This window comes from Emys orbicularis, chromosome 4 (genome assembly GCF_028017835.1).
Source record: "Emys orbicularis isolate rEmyOrb1 chromosome 4, rEmyOrb1.hap1, whole genome shotgun sequence".
NCBI lineage: Eukaryota > Metazoa > Chordata > Testudines > Emydidae > Emys > Emys orbicularis.
In genome coordinates, this window is record NC_088686.1 from 12,331,999 (window position 1) to 12,350,395 (window position 18,397).

Genomic DNA, 18,397 nt, shown 5'->3' on the forward strand with positions numbered 1-18,397 from the left:
TTGGAATGATCCTCCCCTGGTGTCACCAAGGACAGCCTTACAAGAGGAAAGTTTCCTCTTTGTTACATCCTGCAGAGTGCCCCACCATTGGTACTTGAGGTCCTTGATGGTTGTACAGAATGAAACAGAAGCCAGTGATAACCGTCTTAAACTAGGACAACTGTTCTATCACTGGAACGAGTCTACTTTTATGACTTTAGACCCAGTTAGGGCACTGAAATGCTTTCTGGCAAGCCACATCGGAGCCTTGGGTCTTCAGAGAAGTTGTCTTTTCTCCTTCTGCTGGATGGAAACAACACCAAGGTGGAATAGGTGCCTGTCCCTAGGAGGCTGGAGAAGAGGTGGAAGGTGGCAGGTAAGACCCAGAACCCAGAAATACGTGGCTGGAATCAACCAGATGTTAGGTTGATATAAATTTTGCTGCTGAGGAAGACATCGTGTTCTATGAGCGAGAACTTGCAGGAGTGAATGAAGAACCAGCAGATGACAGAGGAGAATGGACACAGCAGCACGATGGTCTGAACCTGGCCAACTAAGCCTGGCTCTTCTCTTCCAGGTGTTGAATGTCTTCTTGCACAGATTTATTTTAGGCTGGGGGCTTATTTAACCTGTCAGCACACAAGCAGCACATCAGTCACTAAGGGCTGGTCTTCACTACCCGCCCGGATCGGCGGTAGAAAATCGATCTCTCGGGGATCGATTTATCGCGTCTCGTCGGGACGCGATAATCGATCCCCGAATCGACGTGCATACTCCACCAGCCCAGGTAGGAGTAAGCGCCGTCGACGGGGGAGCCGTGGCGGTTGATTTTCCACTGTCCTCACAGCGGGGTAAGTCGGATCAGATACGTCGAATTCAGCTACGCTATTCACGTAGCTGAATTTGCGTATCTGAAATTGAGCCCTCCCCCCCCCCGTAGTGTAGATGTAGCCTAAGAACACATGGAATAGGGAAATAAATGTAAGACATGGATTTGGAAGTTAAATGTGGCTGCCTATCCCCTCCCCTAGCAGCTGGATTTTCAATAGGTAACTTTATCACCCAAACCTGTGGTGTTATTTACACCTACACTGACAACTGATGGCTTTGCCATGACTCTAGTGGCCTTGGCATGCCAATCAAATCCGTTTTCCAATGTAACTGAATACAAAACCTGCTTGTAAGATGCCAACTGTGCAACAATATAGCAGACTAATAGACTAGAATAGACTTCTTTACATAACCAGCAAGCATCACTCAGGCTTTTTGTGTGCGCAGGTAATTCCATGCCAAACAATGGCACCAGGGCATATAGACACAGAGGAACGTATCTGACAGAGCCCATGAAACAAGTTACATCCTTCTCTGGGAAGGTGGGATGGGTGTTGTATGTTCTTTCCCATTTGCAAATCTGAAGTCACGTTTGCTCTGCCAGCACCACGTACAACACAGTAGAAGATAGAAGCAGGGCTAATAATTATGTTTTGTAGGTCTGGTCTTGTCATTATACAGAAGAACATTCACTCCAACAGATGCAACTTTCATAATCCAGATCCTGTCAATTAAGTTACTCTACATTAGATAGACAGTAGTCAGAGCCATCAGCTAAACCTTTGAGGATGATCTGCCTCAAAGTTGTTATCCGCCAGACTTCTCTTTCTCCAAGTTTGGATATCAGTGTTCTCTCTGGGAGAAATTCACCCCAGTGCAGAAGTTCAACACAAGGGCTACACCTGAGACTCCAGCCAGGCGGGTAGGGATGCAACCCCAAGCTCTGAGTGTCCCTAGCCTCTGTTTGCCAGAAGCTGGGAGTGGACAGGATCACTTGATGACTGCCTGTTCTGTTCATTCCCTCTGAAGCATCTGGCACTAGCCACTGTCAGAAGACAGGATACTGGGCTAGATGGACCATTGGTCTGATCCAATATGGCCATTCTTATGTTCTTATGAGTTTTGTAACTGGTAAAATCATCCTATAAATACTCCTAGCTGAAATGCACAACTATGGGCGCACGCCTTCTGTGTAAGGTGAATGTAACAACACCACATGAGACAGCTTCCCACAGACTCATGTGGTATTGAACCTTTATCCTGTACTGTATTACTATTGGCTTACAGCAGTAAACCAGACTGATATTGGTTATTGGTCTCCTGAACATATTTCATAACGAACCAAAGTGTGGTCAAGCAATTGACTCTACAATTTATCAACATTGTAAGCTTGATTTTACAGTCAGTCTCTCTGTGGTCTTGGCCAACTCATGTCATCTCTCCAAGCCTCCTATTTCCCTGCCTCGTAAAGGGGGATAATATTATCTAACCCATAAGGGTTATGAAAAGTTTTAAAGCTCTTCGATGATGAAAAGCACAACATACGTGCTAAGTATTGTGACTGATCTGGAACATTTCCCTCATACAACACAGCACAATGCCTTACTCTACAATAGTCGAACGGTACTTGCAACATCCACAGTCTGAAATCCAAGGGGCTAAAGTGATCAATACTTTTACTCCTAAATTTTCAAAAAGTCACTAGTTATTTTGGGGGTCCCGCATTGAGGCACCTTAAAAAAGCCCATGCTGAGTACCCACCCTCTGAAAATCAGCCTTTAAGATGGCTCCCCCCAAATCACCAGTCACTTTTGAAAATGTAGCCCTTGGCCTTTACTTATCAATGATAAAATGAGGATAATATAGAAATATGTATCCCAAAGAGATTGCAAACAATTAAGAGAGACAGGTCGCATCCCAATCCATAAATCCAGATCTAGTGCTGGATAAAGCATCAGGATTAGCCTTGGCAGGAGCTTAGTGGAGTATTTGCAACTAAAACTGCAGAAAGCGTTTTTTCTTATACACACACAAACAGCTCCTAGTTATTTATATGCTGTATAACAGTGTGGCATCAATCTTTTTGCATGTGTTGAGAACCTTGAGCAGTTGAGACTGAAATTGCCAATTAAGAGACCATATTTAATTTGAAGACACTACTTGTTTTAGTGCAATATTCTTCCCTGCTCTTCGAGAGCGATCAAGTAGCACAACAATTAATCAATAGTTTGTTAGAGCTGGAAAGCTTTGGACTATGCCATTTCAGGCTACTGAATCTAAATATATTTCAAGGATATATTTTGACAGTGAAGGTGAGCAGATATATTCCAGCTAATTTATCTAAACCTACTATTTTATTAGCAGCAAGGACAACAAATCACAGATTGCTGTACCATGTAAAGAAACCTCACATATTTTTTTTGCAGGTCACTGATGCCTTCATGCACTTTGTGAGCTCTGACTTACATTAGAAGAACCAAAAGCAGAGCTTGCAAAGCCTCTGTTCTTTATTTTCTTAACAGAGCAGTTGTACGTTGTCAGCAGGGTAAAGAAATCCATGGAGTCCCTCTGGATTTGCACCAGAATAATAAGAGCAGTGTTTGCCACTGAGATATATATCCTTCTCTCTTTCTAGGAATTGTCACGTGGCTATTGAAGGATAGCCGATGGGTCTGGCCACATGGCTGCCCAGAGGAGTAAGAACCCATCTCTGCCTAGCAGCTCCTGGATGCCACAAGAGCAGGGCCGGCCTTTCCAATGCAACCCTAGACAAGCAAGTGGGTGAGGAGAGAGCAGAACCGGGTGAAGTTATGGCTCTGCCCTCCCATGCACAGGCTGTCAGAGGTGGCCAGGTGAGCGTGGGATGTAAGCCATACTCCAAAGAAGGGTGAAGTAACTTACCCTCTCCTCAGAGCAAAAGGAGAGCATGACCCTCAGAGCCCCTAAAAGCCAACTGGCAAAGGGTTCACTGTCATGGAACGGCAATTTCCTAGCAAGCCTGATAAACTCACTACACTTAACACATTGCTGTCATAGTATTTACTTATTAAAAGTGTCATGTGAGGTATCAAATGAAAGCTTATATCATATTGGTCATCATGAGCATTGTATAATGTGCATATGACTGCCAGTCAAGAAGTTGAATGTACATACTAAAAATAGGTTTAAACTATGTAACCAGGCAGAGTTGATAAGTTTTCCCCAGACACAAAGGAATGTTGATTTACCCCTCTGCCTAGATCTCTGATGTACATTGATCAGGATAAGCCAAATACGATGGAAGTTCATTTGCATCTGAGGTAAACAGGAAAAACAAGTTAACAGGAGGATGAGAACAACCGGAACACAAAGCAGCAGGAAACAAGAAGCTTATCTAGGGGTTCACTTCAAGGGGATTCATTTCAAAGGTTTGCTGGCCTATAAGAAGGGACAAGAACCTTTTGGTACTGAGGGAGCAAAAAGGACAGCACTTTTTGCATCCATGAAAGTTTGATCCTGGCCCTGAGGGCTGTTGGTACTGAGCGGTTGCTTTAGGTTAGAAACTTATCTTAGACAAAGGTTTTAGCCTGTTAAAAGTAATGATCGGTCTCTTAGAGGCATGTTATACTTCTGTTTTATTTGTAACCATCATTGTTTCCATTATTCTTACTCAATACTCACTTGAATCTCTGTTCTTTGTTAATAAGCTTATTCTCCTTTTACTATAAAGTCATCTCAGTGCTGTGATATTAAGTAGCACACGCCTTCCCCGTTGAATCAAGCAAGCTGGTGTGTATGCAGTCTCTTTGGAAGCAATTTCTCTTGGAAATTACTGAGAGTGCCCAGTGACAGGGGTTGCACTCTACAAGGGGACACTTCTAGGAAGTTAGGGAATGGGGTGGACCAAGTATTAACCTGCAAGGCAAAGTAAGGGCTGGCAGAGTCCTGAGAAGTTTGTCTAGGGTGGTTAGCAGTCTGAGAGCTGTCACCCAGTTTAACACCAGCAAGTCTCTCTCTTGCAGAGGCAGAGGGGTAACACACCCCAAGAAAGCACTACAGGGAGCCTGGGAGGAACTGTGACTTCAAGAGGGGTCCCCTGGGCTGGCGTTGGCACAGGGCAGTTTATGTAACCCCTATCGTCTGCATGGAGCCCAATCTATCTAGGTACTTCCCAGGCTGCCATCACTGTAGTATCTGAGTGCCTACAATCATTAACAGATTTACTCTTGCAACACTCCTGTGAAGTATTGCTCCCACTTTACAGATGGGGAACTGAGGCACAGAAAGATTAAGTGACTTGCCCAGGGATACACCGGGAGCCTGGGGCTGGTCATCAAACCCACTTCTACTGAATCCTAGCCCAGTGCTTTATCCACTAGGCCAGTGGTGGCTCTTTAACCCTAAGCGAATGGATTTTCACTTATTCCTCAGAATGCAGTATCAAACCTTTCCGCTTTTTCTGCGGATCGTTGTGTTCAAGGAACTGAATAAAATAACAGGAGTACTTGTGGCACCTTAGAGACTAACAAATTTATTAGAGCATAAGCTTTCGTGGGCTACAACCCACTTCTTCGGATGCATAAAGAGTGAACCATATATTGAGGAGATATATATACACACACATACAGAGAGCATGAACAGGTGGGAGTTGTCTTACCAACTCTGAGAGGCCAATTAAGTAAGAGAAAAAAAACTTTTGAAGTGATAATCAAGATGGTTCAGTACAGACAGTTTGATAAGAAGCAAGTGTGAAAATACTTACAAGGGGAGATAAAAGGAACTGAATGACATTGCTAACTATTATTTGAGATCTGTGTAACACTGGGTCACTGTGCCCCACACTCTACGTCCCCCACAGAAGGCTCCATTTTACCCCATCCATCTGACCGGAATACCTCCATCAGCTCCTCTCTTCAGAACCCCCACACCTCCCATCAGAGCTCCTCACATTCCACCATGTCCATTATCACTCCCACTGAGACAGATCCATTTCTAACCCAAGCAACAGGATTCTTGTGCTTAGTTTCAGTGACTTTTCCAAGGCTTTTCCTCCCACACCCACGTGATTTCTCTCCCTAGACATGGCCTCTCTGTTGCAAGTGCTGTTGGTTATGGACAGGAGGTAAGATTCATAGAGACAAGCAGTGAAGCAGAAAGCTGTATTCTGTCATGTTCGGCTCACCCTCCACACCTCTGACTTTTGGTTTCACTCGGTGAAAAGCAGTTTTTCAAAGGAGAACATGGAGTTAGTGTAATTGTCCATACACTCTGCCTAGCAAATCCATTCTTACATGATTACTTTACATAAGCTACAGGCAACCATTGCATAATCTGTCATTTACTGTGTACCAAACCCTTACCCGACTTCATCAGAATACAGCAGAGTAACACCAGGGATGAATTTGGCCCATGGCCTTACATTAGATGAACCATCGGTTTAGAATGAGTCTGTATTTTGCACAGAATTTGGCGATTTATTTTAACCATTTATCGTAACAGATATTGGGGCTAATCTCGCAAACAGCAGAAATGCTGCAAGACAGCATTTCTTGCAGTACGACACGTCTCCCACCTCAAAAAGCTTATAATATAATTTGATGACAATACATAAACCCACAAGCGGGTTTAACAAATAATACACGGGACAACAGGAAGTGACATCATGGGACCGCATAGAGCTAGCAAGAGCATAATTTAATAATCTGCTTTGATTATTCAAGTAAGCAAATGGTTAGTGTATGATCTTAATTAGCTGATTGGTTCCTTTGTGGATTCCTTTCGTATTCTGCCATTCATGAATTTTCCAAGAACAGCAGTAAATCCAAAACTTGCTGCTCCGTTCAATTGTGTCCCATACATATGAGTATGTAATTAATTGGATTGCTCATGTGAGTGACAATTGCAGGATGGGTCTCTTACACCAGGGGCTTACATCTAAGAGCTTGTAGATTAAATCTCAGAGATTGTACCCTGCTACAACAATAAGAGGGAATAAATCCCCCTCTATGCCCCCGATGCACCCACATAGACTATGCCCAGATTGAGGATCCTGGACATAGGGATTGGGAAAGTAGGAGCTCTGGAGCAGATACAAGTGAGGACAGCATGGGCAGAGTCATGGCTTCACCCACCCCCCACATGTCAGTCAATAATGCTCACTGAGCGCTGAAGAGGGGTATGGTAATTTACCCCCTCCCAATGCAAGTGGGAAACCCAGGGAGGAATCACACCCAAAGTTAGTAGAGAGAGTCTGTATTACTGTGCAAATGGGTATTGATCTGTTTGGCACTGTAGCGCTCCCCTTCTAGCTTCAAAACCCATTGAAGCACTAAATATAAAAACGTCTTTGTGATACATCTGCAGGTCAGTTCGGTACAGTATGTTCCAGTGTCTACTATAACAAAGGGGGTCCTTGCCAACCTCCCCCAGTCTAGGCAGACTAGGAATAACAGAAGTGTTATGTAAAAAATGGAGCAGCATTTCCATACCAGTGAGCTACAAAAACAATTCTGGAAGGCGAGGTAGGTCAGTGGGATGGGTTGACTCCATTCCCCTAGCATCCTCGAGAGTATCTGCCACTGGAAACATATTGGGTCAGCCTAGAATCACCTATTATTTGCTTAGAATTAGGCTTTGTCAATACAAAGACAATGCTTTGGTGATGTAGTTTTGGTGATGCTTTGGTGATGTAGCTAGCTCTGTAACCATGACATGGTTACAGAGCTAGCTACATCTTTGCCTCCGTCTCTGGTCTCTCAGAGTGCACCGGCCTTAGCCCTCAGGCCTCGTGCACCTCCTGGGATGGAATTCTGAGATTCCCCCACCGGATCCCGGGCTATAGTACGCTGAGGATCAATTGTGCTTACCTAGCGAGTCCGACTGGGTTCATCACTGGCTGCAAGCCTTCCCCTTGGGAGCTCTGACCAGTGGCGTATACAGTGACCAGGCACTTATCCTTTTCTTAACAGTACGAACAAAGGATAGCAAAAGAGCGAAAGGTTTTTAAAACAAGAAAAGGTCTATGCACGTGCCTACCTTACCTCAAGGCTTGTGGTATCTCTTCATTGTCTCTCCCAACAACTGCCCACGAGAGTCACTTTTATCCCCCCAGACGTCCTTTGTCTCAGGCATTTGGTTCTCCTGTGTTTACAACCTGGGATCCTTTCCCTTGGCAAGCTAGGCTGGTGAGCTCTGCAGGTGGTCAGAGGTAGAACCTCAAAGCTAATGGCCCCTGAAGGGTGTTTGAAGTGTTGGCCAATGGGTGGCTATCTGAAGCCATTATACTCTTTCTTGCCTTGAATCAACCCCATGTTTTCATACAGTTACCCTCCTCAAAACAGACACATATAGAGCATGTCATGTCCTTCACAACTAAAATACTGCAATAATCCAGAAAGTAAATAAATACGCAGGCCCTATTTTACACAATTGGTTCCAAACAAATAATTTAGTGTGTGCTCTGTGGCAAGCTGGACCAAACGGTGCGAAAAGGACCCGGGATTGGGCTGCACACAGATGGAACAGACTGAAAAGAAACTATGGCAGCGTCATTATGTTTAAAAATTAAGGTTTTCCATTAATTTAATATAAAAATTAATAATGCATCCATACAGTAGCCCTGTTTTACTTATTCTGTATTGAAATCCATTTAGTTTACACTGTTCCCACATCTTCAGTTTTCAATATGCCGCAGACTTTTGCATCACCAAAGCATTGTCTTTGTATTGACAAAGCCTATTTGCGTCAGAGAAGTTGTCACAAAAACAGCTGGCGGGTTTTGACACATGGGGCGGTATAGAAGGCAGTTTTGGATTGAGGGGGATAAGTACATTATTTGGATGTTTCTGCTAAAGTGATTAGCAATGAAATGCCATTTCAATTTTAATCTTTTGCTGTCAGAGTTCGCAGCACCTGTTGAGACAAAAGAGCAGCTCATACATCACAGAATTCTTGTTTCAGGCTGTCTGCAGACTCAGGAAGACATCACTGCATTGGTTATACTCCGGTTTACACTTCCAGAGTTATTTGCACAACCAGGAAGGCTAGACACATTTTTTAAAATGAAAGTTAAGATTCTGGTGCATAATTCTGCAGCAATAGAGAGAGGAAGAAGTGAATTCTGTGGCCAGGGAACCATGGACTGTACATGGCCCGGGCAAAGAAACCCATAAAACTCTGAGTTGTAATGCTCCGGGGGAAAGTGAGGATAGTGTATTCTATCCATTTTAAAGCAACAAAATATCATTAGCTGTTGTGGCTTTAAGATTTTATTTTCATAAAGGATTTGGCTTGTTAGCCAAATTCCTGTTAGCACAATTGGGGGACACAAAAATTGACACGAAAAAGCCCCATTCCATTCTCTTCTCCTCTCACTTGCCTCTATCACTCAGCATTTCTATTATACATACCTTACCTATCCTTGACAAATAGCATAACCAGTAAAAACAAGGGCATTTCTAGGAATTAACGAGCGCTCTGAGCTACAAGGTTTGGATCTGAACCCAAACTTCAAAAAGACTGAGAGAGCTCAGATATGGGGTTTCATTATGGGGATAGGAGCCATCTGCATTGGTCAGAGAGGGGACTGAATGTCAGTTCTGTGAGTGGTTCAGATCTGGGGTTTATCCTGTTATAGCGATAGGGGCCAGAAACAGGGCTAAATCCTCCCATCAGTGAATCCAGAGTAACTCAGCCAAATAATTCTGTACTTACATTGGTGTATCTGAACGCAAAATTTGCCCATGAAGTTCAGATCTAGGGTCAAACCTTCCCCAAGTTTGGGTGTGTTCAGATCCAGCATTTTGATTCAGTTCCGTGTGTGTTATAGTGACAAAAAGTCAAAGGGGAGCAATTTCAAAGAGGAACATCAGTAATTTTTGCAGACTGCATGATGTTACACTGATTTGAGGTCTACATTTATTCTTCTATTCATTAAAGAAAAGACTGCTCATGGCTCAGTCTTGGTATATTTAAATATGCCACAGCTTGGTAGTATATCTGAATAGGCCACTTCTGAGACACCAGGAACACTTACGGGGAAAAAGTGTGTTACAGTTAGAGATCTATTTCCCTTCAGAGTGATGCACTTTTTATTAGTGGTTTGCTTGGTTTGAGGGGTTTCACTTTTGCAGAGGAAGGAAAGGTTACATCATTTATTTTTCCTAAGGGAAAAAAAACAAAAAAAGATTTGCAGATTTTAATGAAAAACAAATTGCTCAAAGATGGAGTGTGGCATGTCTCTGCTAGGCCACGTTTCACTATTATCAAGAGCGAGTAAAAATAGTAACATCCATCCACAATTCCGGCCAATTATCTCATCAGCGGCCACAAACAGCCATTCATTTGGAAATCAAAAGACTGCAACTTTATACATAATTAACAATTAACCCCCTACAATTGATACGTCTTCCTGTTTCGGTTATGAAATGAACACGGCGGCAGCATAGTCTAATTTCAAAGGAGAGGACTGTGGGTGAGGTATCCTACATTCTATCGCTGACTCTACAACTAGCTCGCTGTGTGATCTTGGACAAGTCACTTTACCTCTCTGCATCTAAATTACCATTTCTGTAAAACAGGGATAATAATACACACCTGCTTGTATCAAGTGCTTTGAGGTCCTCTGATTCTGGGTGTTAAATAAGTGCAAATTATTGTCAGAATTTTCAAAAGAACTCGAAGAATTAGTCATTGGATAGCCCCCATGCAATGAAATATCTTTTTTGAGATGGGGCATCCAGAACTGCATGCAGTATTCAAGGCGTGGGCAAATCATGGATTTATATAGTGGCATTATGATATTTTCTGTCTTATTATCTATCCCTTTCCTAATGATTCCCAACATTCTGTTCGCTTTTTTGACTGCCGCTGCACAGTGAGGAGATGTTTTCAGAGAACTATCCACAATGACGCCAAGATCTCTTTCTTGAGTGGTAACAGCTAATGTAGACCCCATCATTTTGTATGTATAGTTGGGTTATGTTTTCCAATGTGCATTACTTTGCATTTAGCAACATTGAATTTCATCTGCCATTTTGTTGCCCAGTAAATAAAATATATGGAGATACACCTATCTCATAGAACTGGAAGGGACCCTGAAAGGTCATTGAGTCCAACCCCATGCCTTCACTAGCAGGACCAAGTACTGATTTTGCCCCAGATCTCTAAGTGGCCCTCTCAAGGACTGAGCTCACACCGCTGGGTTTAGCAGGCCAATGCTCAAACCACTGAGCTATCCCTCTCACCCAGTTCTGTGAGACTCCTTTGTAACTCTTTGCTGTCAGCTTTGGACTTAACTATTTTGAGTACTCTTGTATCATCTGTAAACTTTGCCACATCACTGTTAGCCACTTTTTCCAGATCTTTTATGAATATATTGAACAGCACATGTCCCACTACAGATCCTTGGGGAACCCAGCTATTTACCTCTATCCACTGTGAAAACTGACCATTTATTCCTACCCTTTGTTTCCTATCTTTTAACTAGTTACTGATCCATGAGAGGACCTTCCCTCTTATCCCATGACAGCTTATTTTACTTAAGAGCCTTTGGTGAGAGACCCTTTCAAAGGCTTTCTGAAAGTCCAAGTACACTATATTCACCGGATCACCCTTGTCCACATGCTTGTTGACCCCCCCAAAGAATTCTAGTAGATTAGTGAGCCATGATTCTTCCCCAACATATCATGTTCATCTATGTGTCTGATAAAATTCTGTTCTTTAGTATAGTTTCAACCCATTTGCCTGGTCCTGAAGTTAGGCTTACGAGTCTGTAATTGCCAGGATCACCTCTGGAGTCTTTAAAAAAAAAATCAGCGTTACATGAGCTATCTTCCAGTCTTATGGTACAGAGGCTGATTTAGGCGATATGTTACATACCACAGTTAGTAGTTCTGCAATTTCATGTAAGACAGAACTCTTGAATGAATAATATCTGGCCCTGGTGACTTACTACTGTTTAATTTATCAATTTGTCCCAAAAACTCCTCTATTGACACCTCAATCCGGGACAGTTTCTCAGATCTGTCACCTAAAAAGAATAGCTCAGGTATGACAATCTCCCTCACATACTCTAATGTAAAGACCGAAGCAAAGAATTAATTTAGCTTCTCCACAATGGCCTTGTCTTCTTTGAATGCTCCTTTAGCACCTCGATTGTCCAGTGGTCACATTTATTGGCAGAGTTCCTGCTGCTGACGTACTTAAAATTAATTTTGTGTCTTTTGCCAGTAGCTTTTCAAATTCTTTTTTGGCCTACATTTCACAGTCACCATAACCATCCTGGTCAGGTGGTCAGTAGTCTATTTCTATATTCTTATTATTCAAGCATGGAATTTCTATCCATAGAGATTCTCTGGTACAATTTGATTCATTAAGATTTTTACTATATATGACTCTATCCTTTCGTTCACATATAGTGCCACTCCTCCGACAGTGCAACCTACTCTGTCATTCCTATATATTTTGTATCCCGGTATTACTGTGTCCCGTTGATATAATTGTTCTACCAAGTTTCTGTGATGCCTATTACATCAATTATCCCCATTTTACAGATGGAGAGCTGAGGCACAGAGAGGTTAAGTGACTTGCCCAAGGTCACATGGAAGGTCTATGGCAGAGCAGGAAACTGAACCCAGATTCTTCCAAATCCCAGGCTAGGGTCCTAATCACTGCACCATCCTCTGCATCCTCTATTGAAGTAAACTTTTAAAACTCCCTTGCAGCCTTTAAAACCCCATCAATATAAGGTGTAACATTTTTACATGCAGGGCCAAATTGGGAAAAAAAGGAGCTAGACGTCTGTGCACAAAGCATGAATATATGCACCAGGTTATTAATAATATTTAGCATTTAATGCACGTACTTAATACATTTAAATCACTTTTAAAAACCTTATTTAATCCTCACAGCCCCCATAGGAGGTAGGTAAATAGGTGACTATTATTATTCACACATTACAGATAGGGAAACTAAGAAACAGATGTTAAGTGATTTGCCCAAGGCCACCCGATGTGTCAGTGGTAAACTCTTGACTAGAATCCTGGTATCCCAACCCCCAATCCCTCACTGTAACCACTGGATGAAGCTACGGCTCATTTGGATGTGTAGTTTCTACACTACTGACTGCATGTTCAATTTCCCAACCTCTGAGTGCCACTGCAGTAACTCTGCCTACAAACGTCTACATACATGTGCAATGGGATGACTTATAAAAACCTGGTCCTAAGGGCACGTTGGTCCTAAGTGCATGTGCCCTTTGCAAACATGGAAATCTGAAGGGCATGTGTCAGACATTAACCCTTGTGTGAGTGTGGAGCTCTTCATCTTGTGCCCAATCCAAACCACAACGGGACTCTTTGCACTGACTTCAGCAGGCTTTAGATCAGAGTCTTCACCAGAAATGTCGCAAGAGAAGGCAGAGTTTGCAAAAAAACAAATCACTATTCAAGTCCATGCTCCATTACTCTTAGCTCACATGGTATTTAGTTCATACTTGTACTTTTATCTTGTTATTTAAAGCCCCATTAGAAGCTTGAAAATATATTATCTTTCTCTTGTTAATTTTGTCCTTCTCCACTAGCCAAACAGATTCTTCCTCACTCTCATTTGAACCGTACTCCAATGAATAGCACTGTTTCTCTTTAAACAGCAATAACTTCAATTTGTATGACACCAAAAATAAAAAGCTATATGCGCCAGCATCAATGAAAATATCAGCAGAGCCCCAGGAATAATGTTTATGAGATAATTCCTGCTGTGGGGTTGGCAGATGGAGAATGAAATGCTGCATTTTGAAATAATTGACTATATATATTTTTTTAATACTCTCAGTGATGGAGAATGATACATTTTAGAGTACTTAGACTTTGGTCTTGACCCAGCTCAGTGGAAAGGCTTGTATTGACTTAAATGGGAGTTGAATTGGGCCATATTGTAGTATTGAGCTAATCTTGGATTTAGAAGCATTAGACTGAATCATGTGATCCATACTCAGGACTAGAGCTGTTTGGAAAACCTTTGAACCATTTTTTGTCCAAAAACAGGACACACACACACACATCAAAAATTTTCATGGAACAAAACGTTCTGAAAATTTTTGATTTGGAAAAATTGAAACAAACAAACGACATATCCAATCAAAACATTTTGTTTAAATATGTCAACATTCCAAAGTATCAGTTCAAAACAGAACATTACATTTTGAATTTTCCCCATAAAATTTTTTTTTTTCAAAAGCTACATTTTTCCTATGAAAAAAATTGATTTTGACAAAACTCCATATTTAGTTGTGATAGTGCTTCAGTTAAAACAGTTCTATTCAGGACCCTAATGTTTCCACCTTTGCCCCAAGCACTCCCCATGCAAAGGAGAACCTGTGTGTACAGATCTCCTCTTGGGAGAGGGCTCTCCATGGGGTCAGGAATCTGTGGCTGGGAAGGAAGCTGGCTGCAGGGTAGGGCTCAAAGAGACACGCAGCCACCTCCTCTGCCCACCCCAGGAAGAATTCACTCCGAAGTTAACACAGCCACAGGCTGCATTATCCTTTGTGTGGCATCTCTTCTGCACCATGATTGATCCTCTTAGAGGACAAATTCCTGTGCAGCCATTGGTAGGGAAAGTCCAAGCAGCATGACTCCAATGATAGGGATGTGGAGGAGGCATATGTAAGCGGGGGAATGGTCCCGCTATTTTGGGGAACTTTCCTGGCTTATACACTACCCCGGTGAGATGGGCTAGCGAAAGGATCTGAGTCCTCACTCCCACTTCCCTTATCCAGAGGCCTGCCTGACCTCGAAAGCTCCCCTTCCACGCTCCTGTGTGGCAGAGTCCTCGGAACCCCAACAAGGCTGGGCCCAGGATTCCTGGGGGGGCTCGACCCCCAACCTTGTTGTGGTCACTTAGGGCAGGGGCTAGGGTATCCCCACTCTGGGGTGCTCTCTCTGCACTGGATGCTTCCCTGACCGACTGATCATTACATACAGTTCAAAGCAAGCCAGCATCTCTGGAACGTCAGGGAAGTTCAGTCTGGTCCTCACAAGTCCTAGGACTCCTGCCCAGGCCCTGGCTGTGCTGCAGGAATGCTGCGGGTCGGACACTTGCTCTGGCGGTGGCCACACGCCCTCAGGCTTTACTGGCAGGACGACTTCTTCCCAGCATCGCCCCCACCCCGTCGAGGTTACGATCCCCCTCCAAGTCTGGCCTGCAGGGCCTCTTGGCTGGGGGCGTCTCCCTGCAGTGGGCCTGCTGCCCAGGGTCCCCCTCACTCTCCCCAGGCTCCCCACACCTGGCTCCAGACTGCTCCAGCTCCAGCTCCAGCTCCAGCTCCACCACTCTGCCTCAGCACTGCCGCTGCTGCTCTTCCTCCAGTTCCTGGGGCTGCTATTCTGACCCCTCTGGCTCTGGCTGGAGCAGCTCTGCTCCCCAGCTCAGCTTGGGCCCCTGCTCTCTCCTTAAGTTCAGCCCCACTCTGTTCCAGGCAATTCCAGCTCACATGGAGGATGGGACACCCCATCCCTCCCTCCCACCCCCTACCCGGCCTCCTGACTCCCTCATTAGCCTGCCCACCCTGTCAATCAGGCTGACCTGGACTGCTGGCCTCTCCCCGTTGTTCCTGTGCACTGTCAGTCTCCGGGTCCTGATTTCCCATCGACCCTTCCCCTTCCTTTTGGTATTGGGAACTGTCCAACCAAAACACCCCCACTGAGTTTTAGTAAGGGGCCAACAATCTCCTTACACATAGGTCAATGTGGGGTCACAGGATCTGGGATGTTTCGGGAATCCATGAAGTTAGTGCGTGGAGGAATTAACCCTGCCCCCAAAAGAACATTCCTAGGGCACTCTGGGCCCGATCCAAACTCTTTGATGTCAGTTTAAATGGGCTTTGTGAGGGATGACTTAGTTGGTGTTGGTCCTGCTTTGAGCAGGGGGTTGGACTAGATGACCTCCTGAGGTCCCTTCCAACTCTAATATTCTATGATTTCCTGCCGAGAGTTTCTGTGGGAAGGCAGGAACTAGGCCACTGAGGGTATGTCTACACAGCAACTTGACACCCGTGGCTGGCCCCTGCCAGCCAGCTCAGGCTGTGGAGCTGTTTCATTGCTGTGATAACGTCCAGGCTCGGGCTGGAACCCGGGCTCCAGGACTCTGTGAGGTGGGAGGGTCCCAGAGCCCAGGCTCCAGCGTTAGCCCGGAAATCTACACAGTCATGAAAGCCCCACAGCCTGAGCCCCACGAGCTGAGTCAGCAGTCATGGGCCTGCCATGGGTTTTTCTTTGCTGTGTAGACGTACCATCAGTTTACCTGAGTAAGAGCTTCAGAGTCGGCTCCTTGTATTTCATCTCTCTCTAACATATATTTTTAAAATAATGAAAAAAGGGAGATCTTTTGCCACAAACATGGCAGCACAAAGTGTGCCCATCCCACTGGGCTTGACCCTATACTGACTGAAGTTAATGGAAAGATTCTCATTGACTTCAATGGGCTTTGGCTCAGGCCCATCATCTGGTGCTCATGCATTGGCTGTTGGGATACCTAAACACAAAACATTTGATCTAAAGCTGAGCAACACACGTCAAAAGCAAATCTCTTATTATGAACCATCTTTGTAATAAAACTTACTGTGCATTGCCTCTTATAGCTTCCCAGATTTATACATTTTATTCCTAAAATAAAAGGTTATAAACCACCCCCCCCCAACACACACACACACAAATCATTTTGAAAAGCCCAAGAATCCAATCAATGCTATTATTTAGTGCCATCTTCAGACAGACACAGCCCTGTCTACGGGCTGGATTCTGATCTCACTTTCACTGCAATAAATCAAGAGTAACTCCACTGAAATCTATGGTTTTACACTGGCATAAAACTGCTGTGAGAGGAGACTCCAGCTCAGTTTTTGGACATTATGAGAGAAACCACTCATATTTCAAATAATAATAATATGATTGACAGTCTCTACTGTTATACAGTGTAATAAATTCACAGAGATATATAGGCCTTACAATTTTATATATATATTTGCATTACACACACACAGTGATGGGGTCTATAGGCCCTGCACTGAACCAGGGCTGGTAGTAGAGCTATACTGGGCTAGGGAGGCCCTGCTCCTCAGCAGGTGCAGGGCATGTTCCCAGTGGAGGAACAGTTCCACGACACTGGTAGAAGTCTAGAGGAAGGGGGGGAAGGAGCTGCACAGGGCCACCGAGAGCGGGTTCGGGCCCTGGTGAAAAAAAAAATTTGGGCCCCCCAGCAAGGGCGGACCGGCTAAACAGGGCCGACAAGGCGGGGGGGGGGGGCGGGGGGGGGGAGCCGGGCCCCGGACCACCTTCCGGACCACTGGGCCCCAGTAATTTGTACCAGCTTCCCCCCCTTCGTCAGCCCTGGAGCTGCATACTGCACCAGAAAGCCATGCTGATGCTGAGAGCTGGGTCAGGAGTGGCAGCAGCCTAGTGAAGGCTGCTCTAGCAGCAGTCATTGGATTCTCCCCCTCTTTGGGAGCTGAAAGCCCTAAAAAAGAATGCTTCACAAGTCATTAAGAGATGGAGGAGAGGCTGAAAAGCCAGTGACCATGCCCAAACTGAGGAGCTCCAGACTAGTAAGAAGTGATTTAGGGGCAACATAATTTGAGATAGCTCAATAACTGGGAGGGATGCTTTAATAAACCCCTAAGGCCCTGGGTTCAGACCCACTGGAGTGGGTGGGCCTGGGTCCCCCTACTTTCTCCCCCCCCCCCCAATCCCACCCCACTCCTCTGTAGTAGCAGAATCTCTGTGGGAGCAACTGGAGCATGCAGGGGTGACTGAGGCCACAGCTGGGCCCCCCTCGGGGATGACTAGGCCGGCAGAAACCTGACCACTAGGCCAGCTGGTCATCGGATCATCCTGCTACACATACACACACAAAATCAATCTAGGGTTCCAATTCATGACAGGATTAAGCCTGGGTTTAACTGTAAGCATGTGTTAAAGTCCCAGTAGGGATCTTTGCCTAACTTGTGACATAAATAGACAAATCAAAGGGTGGGATAAATGAACTATTCTTATCCTCATTTTACAGACAGAGAAGGGCCAATGGAAGGGCCAATCCATTATTTCCCAGCACCCTGTAAAAGGCGTAAGTGGTATTCTGAGACAACCAGAAAAACATCAAAACTTTGCTAATATTTCCTTCCCATGGACGCCTGGGGAGGCACGACCAGCTGTGCAGACCGAGTGGGTACCTCTAGTGCTGCTCAGTACATTTTCACTGAAATAGGCTGTTGCGTTGAAGCATAAATGTGTTGTGGAGATGTACAGATTTCAGCGAGAACGTTTCTGAGGTGACACCAGAACTGAAAACTTGCTGGTTTTGCTCCAGAGATGGACATTTTTACACTGCTTCATGAAAACATCTGAAGTGTTTGCTTTCATGCCACATTGGAACAAAACATTTCAAAACCCTGAAAGCTGTCCCGAATCAGAAAGGTCGTCCTGTAACCAGCTCTAGGTGGCTCCCCAGGAATTCTCAGGTCCCAACCCTGCAGATTCCGCAGGAGAGACACGGAGTAGAAGTTCCTCCACACAACCCCAGGCAGCATGACCGGCTCACGTACTCTGCTACCATT

At 44.5% G+C, this 18,397-nt stretch overlaps 1 protein-coding gene across 2 annotated transcripts in view; it reads right to left on the reverse strand.

The window, feature by feature from the left end:
- SLC35F4 (solute carrier family 35 member F4) overlaps positions 1–18,397 on the reverse strand; it is a 197,147-nt gene that overhangs the window by 37,731 nt on the left and 141,019 nt on the right. The gene's annotated exons all lie outside the window — the stretch shown is intronic.